This window comes from Ixodes scapularis, unplaced genomic scaffold (genome assembly GCF_016920785.2).
Source record: "Ixodes scapularis isolate PalLabHiFi unplaced genomic scaffold, ASM1692078v2 PGA_scaffold6__148_contigs__length_123643588, whole genome shotgun sequence".
Taxonomy (NCBI): domain Eukaryota; kingdom Metazoa; phylum Arthropoda; class Arachnida; order Ixodida; family Ixodidae; genus Ixodes; species Ixodes scapularis.
In genome coordinates this window covers 115,238,565-115,244,564 of record NW_024609881.1, presented here as the reverse complement: position 1 = coordinate 115,244,564, position 6,000 = coordinate 115,238,565, and positions in this window count along the sequence as shown.

Here is a 6,000-nt window from a genome sequence, read left to right as displayed (position 1 = left end):
ATGTCAGTAATCCCGTCTAGTACCAGTGAACTCCAACTGAAATTTGGTCACTTGAGCCCTACACGTATTTTGTTTGCCAAACGTCCGCTTCTTGTTACTTCGTTGGGCGAAAAGCAAGCCGCATCTTCACGGGATTATCAAAGTTGAGCCCAGCGTTGGCGCATGAACTTTTAAGGAAACGCCATAAATACGACCTCACTACTGCACAAAAGTTACTATGATGTCTTCCTCGTGTCATCACATATCTCACACTCAAATTTTATGCTGATAGAAGAATAAGTTCTCGCAATAACTGAGATCAGCTAGCTACGACGGAGGCCCGAACAAGCGTCCCCTACTCCTCGGTAAGCCTTTTTGGACGAGCTTTTCCTGACGCCTAAGATCTGTGCCTGAACGGTGTGTCTGAAATTATCTCGGCATACTCAGTCAGGAAGAAAGCAAACACATAACAAATAGTATAGCCATTAGCAACCGTCAAATGCGCTTTGAATAATTTCGTTCGTTTGGCGCACCGCATAGGGGTTCATGCCCGTCCGGCGAACGGTGCGACATTCTTTACACAAGTGCTCGACTTTTGCTTTCTTAGAACGGTTTGTATGTGCGAATGTGCCTATATGATTGCAGGATAACATTATGCGCATACGCGATGTTGAATATTAGTGGAAGGCAAGCGGGTGGAAACTTCACTTCGTGCAGTGCTGCGGGGTAGTACAGATAAGAGATGAGAAGTGTGTTAAAATGGAGCTTTTCAATGGCGCCTCCCCGAGTTTTACCTCGCGGTCTCAGGCGCATTAAGAAAAACAGTAATCGCAAAAAGTTATATTTCGTCTATGGACGCACGAAACAAACTTCCTGATCAACAATACGAATGTAAAGGCGATCGAGCTCGATGTGTGCACACTTATTGGTTGCTACAGCTTGTTGACTCGTACACAAGCAAGATCCCCGAGCTTCGCAGCGTCGAGATTCCCAGCTCCAGCTCGTCCACATACCTCGAAACGCTAACAGAAAGGCTCGAGTACAAAAACACAACACGCATGCGTTAAGACAAGCTATACGTCTCGGGCTTGTGCTACAGCTTCGAAGTCTGGCCATTTGGGTTAGTTTAGAGACCACAAATGACGCTCTCGGGACCAGAAACTCTGTGTGTGACCTCTTTTCGACGTGTCGATCGAAACCGAAACCATGCCACTCTCCTCCCTGGCCAACTAGTTCCCAGAGTGCAACGCGCGCCGTGTTGCATGCAGGGCTTTATGGAAGTAGTGTGAACGAGCGACACAAGCAAGTGCATCGCCATGGCCAAAGGCCTCTGCAATGTGCGTTTTTTTTTTTTTTTTTCTGTGAAGAACTTAGCTTATACTCCGCGACAACTTTTCTTGCGATGCAGTGGAAGGTACAGGCCCGCGTCCCCTCTCCCATTTTGAGTGTGCGCGGGCTCTCCTCCTCTCCCCGGAAATGGTGGAGGAGGAGAGCCTGCGTACACTCAAAATGGGAGAGGGGACGCGGGCCTGTACCTTCCACTGCATCGCAAGAAAAGTTGTCGCGGAGTATAGTTCAGAGGGGCGAAAATTCCGTAAAATCATACCACGTCATGCAGATCAGTTACGACGACGACCTGAAGCGCATTACCGCAGGCCAGCAAGAGAAACAAATCGTGCGCCGTCGAGGTAAGTCTTTTGTCATTATTATTATTGAGGTTATTAAAATATCAATTGCATGTCTATCGCAATTTCGCATTTGTTTTTTTGTTGTTTTTTGTATACATAAAATTTAGTAGATGTGCTCTTTCGTCGAAGATCTCCATCAAACCCGCGATGAGAGTACAATCTGTAATAAACTCACCTTATGCTTTTTATCCAGTTCTTTCGATCGCGTTTTGGGGTTTTGCGGAAATCTGAAGAAACTGCAAGAGTCTTTCTCCACGCGATGGTTACAACTAGGTACGAAGCACCCTCCCATAGCGCGAGTCTGCAAACAAAAGTTGGGATTTCTACCGATCACCTGAAATGCTATTCTCACGGGTGCATTGCGATCTTTTAGCAGACGATCATCTCGATCGACGCCCGGACTTTCGATAAACAATATTTTGCATCGAACCCCACTATGAATTCTTATAAGTGTCTGAAACTCATTATATTTCAAACAAATGCAATATCAGAATATCGTCTTTATTCGCCCGATTCAGACGCCGGCGCCGGCTTGCCCAGCGGGCGTGTGGCAGACGGCATTCTTCTTGCAGTCGTCGTCTGCTGCAGGCATCTTGAGGACCGGAAGTTGCAGCCGTAAATATTTCAGAAACAAGCGATTACCGGCACACTTCTGTCGAAACATATATGACATTCAAGCTTTCTATATCTGTGATTTTTAGAAGTTTAAATCCTACTCCCGATTTTTGAACGGTCGGGTTTTCGTAGTGAAACCTAGCCACACGTATTTGTCCATAACAATGACCCTAGCAACGGTTTGTTTGGACCCATGACGTCACACTTACGGAGTCAATTGTGATTATCGACAGTTCCGTCTATTCTGCACTAAGCACCAAGATGGCGGCGCCCTCTACCAGATCAAGGACGTAGCTCATTTAGTGGCTCTAGGCATCTCCTCTTCTCATCACCGATATTCACACTAACATACAGTCAACTAGGGTGCCTCAATGTCCTTCTGTTTAGGGTGATGCCACCCTTTGTAGACCCGATGCCCACAGCACGCGCTCACGGGTAAAATACAAAGAAATCGACAAAAACAAAATGTCGCCATAGCACAGTCAGCGCCACAAACGCGTGCAGGGACACGCTCTTTCACGCGCTTCTGAGCAAAAAAAGAAAAATAAACGTGTGGGACAAAATGGCCAGATGCCTCCACCACTGGCCACCACCCTAACCAAAGCACACATGGAGGCACCCTACAGTCAACCATCCGTCTCTTCGCAGACTTCTATTTCTGATAACGCTATTCTATGGTGTGCTGACTGGCAGATGCAGATTAATATAAAGAAACTAAAGCAATAACGTTCACAAAAAAAAAAAAAAAAATTCTGAACATGCTTACAATATTACCCACAAAGAAATCGAAAGGGTGCAATCATAAATATTTAGGAGTTCATCCAACACCAAATTTGTCTAACTTTAAGGCATGCTTCTAAAACACTGGGATTCCTGAGAAGACTGCTGTTTCTAGCCGACGCTAACAGAAAAATCTGAGCTTATACATCTCTCGTTAGGAAGTAAATTAGAATACGGCTCAGTTACATGGAATCCCCACCAAGTTACTGGATCAACGATTCAGATCAATTTGTGGTGATGCAGGCGAGTTGGTTCCTGATTACAACTGCTAGCAGCACGCAAAAGTACAAGGACAAAGGGAGGAATGCACAAGAAGAGCGCTGAACTTCAACTGAACGTTTGAGCAACTAAATTATTGTAATTTAGTATCGGGTACAACAACGTTGACGAATCTAAAAAAACAAAAACAAAAAAACACTTGTTGCAAAAAAAAAAAAAGAAAAAGAAAAAAAAGGTTAAATAGAAGACGTTCCATCCCTACTGAAAAAAAAAAAACATTTGAAATTCAAACGGGTGGCAAACTGGTCGACCCGTTCAAATCAAACGGGTGCAAACTTGTCGACCCGTTTGGATCAAACGTGATTATGGGATACGGGTAGCCGTTTGAAACGGTACCCGCTCGAAACGTTACCCGTTTGATAAGGGTGCCCGTTCGACCTTACACGTGACCACACGTTTGAACGTGCCATTCGAATCGGGAAATTATGCGCTAGCCCTAAAGGGGGATCGTCTGGTAGGTTGGTTATTTTAAACTTACTTAAGACGTTCTGAAACTCCTAAACCTATTTATAACACGGAGGAAACACGTAGAACAAATGTGCTCACGTAGTTGCTTGCAAATGGACAGGAAAACAGACACAAAAGATTGTTTTCAATTCCCCTCAAAGTTTATTACGTCTTCTGCAGACAAGTACAAGCGTGCAAGCGATCTGTGAAATGTGAGAGGCACTCTAAGCCTTTATACAACTGAGAAGATAGCAAGCAAACAAAACCGAGGTAATTAGATTATGAAGGTAGACTTTCGGGAAATTATTCGCCCGGCTGCCGCGAGAATAGTGGCTGCATAATTATATAGATAATCTGGAAGAGTACGAGTAGAAGAACGGTCAATCGCTGCGAAGAAGTAGGTTGCAGCGGACTTACCATAAAAATAGCGGACTTATTGAAAGATGTAGTTTGTGATATTTGTCGACACGGTCAAAGCAGGACAACCACACAAACACAAACGAGAGACAACGGCTCCTTGCAAGTTTACGACGTGGCGCACAAGCTGTCATTTGCCGAACCCAACCAAACCGCAAGAATTCCTGACTTGCGTAGGACTTTTCGAACACTGATAGCTTTGGTGCACATCCGATACGTTGGCGAGAGACATCCTAATAAGACCGCAGGGTTAGGCGACAGATCGAAGCAGGTGCACGCGTGAAGTTCGAGCTGGAACTGACAACAAGCAGACAAAGAAAAAAGCGGCTGCCAGGCGCACTCTTCCGGATCTCGATGCTTACCAGCGTGTAGCTCGTGTAGCTCGCGCGCTGCTGTGGGTCACGTGACAGGGGGTATGCGGCGGAAGATCGATGTACGAGTGGTCAAACGGGCTCGTAGCTAGCACCACCCTGCCAGCTTAGGCCCTTTGCACCAGCCATTAAGGAAAATTATCAGCGTGCAACATAATAGGGTAGGTGAGTGATTTTAAGTAATCATCTTGTGAAATATTGATTTTGAAGGCATGGTTTCAAATAGAATCTTCCTGTGCATAATCAAAAACTACTAAATACACCGACAGCAGCATTTTTGCGGTGTTTCGAAGAAATGCTCAATTTGGACGCGTGTCTTGGTTTCGGTTTCTTATCAAAGCGCATCTCCGCGCGAGCAATCCCGGTCCCCACGTGCAACGTGCTTGAGCCGCTGCCCATTGCACGTTGAAGCGGGGTCCAAACCAACGCGTTTTTGTGCGCCGATAGGTCGTGCGCTTCCCGGAAATTGCGTATTTCGTGACGTCGCGCTGATTTCTTGCGCCTTCCGGGCGCGGATAAGAAAGTTGGATGACTTCAACCAAGCAGGTTGATTTCAACTTTTCCTGAACGCGCACAAAAACGCGATGTGACGGTCGATTGGCCGCGGGCGTTCCTCTCCCGCGGCCAATCGGGTGAGAGCACCAGTTCTGGCTCCGCGTTTCTTCGCCATCGGGTGCAGATGCTCTCCGCACTTTAATAGCATCCTCGATCATCCGCACCGGTGCGCACCGGGGCACTGAGGTGCGCCCCTTCATCTTCGATCAAGTGCACCGGTGCGCACCGTACGTCCTCGATCAACGAAGCGCACCCTCCCGGTGCGGCTTTTCGTTGCCCCAACGCGCACCAAGAAAATCGGCGGTGCGCCGGGGGGGCAATCCCATCAGGCATTGCGGCCAGGAGCGGGAATCGAGATGGCGGGAGTAGCAGACGCGCAGACTATCGAGATGGCGATCTTGCAAAAACGAACACGCCTCGCAGCTGCACTAGATGATTTCCTCGGGTCTTCTGACGGCGAGACGACGAGCTTCTCACCCCCGCCGCGATTACTGGCGATTGCTGCGGTGGCAAGGAGCGCCCGAAAAGCACGAACTTCGTGGAAAGCGGCGCGAGGCGTTTCGATGACAGCGAGGTACGGCTATTATCTGTTGTTTCGTTTTCTTGAACTAATAATGATGGCCAACATATACATGTGGAATTGTCACCCGCTTCGTGACCCCATCGACAATCACGTCCACGATGTTTATTTCTGTGGGACCGTCAAATCCGCGAGTAAATAAATAGAAGAAATTGACAGCAGACGGGCACCGTGCGCTGACCTACGCAAAATAAACGAACAAAACGCGAAGTGACGCAAGGTGGAGCTCGCCGCGGTGCACCGGCGCGGCGCAGTTTGTCCTCGATGTTGCACCGACATCGCGCTGCAC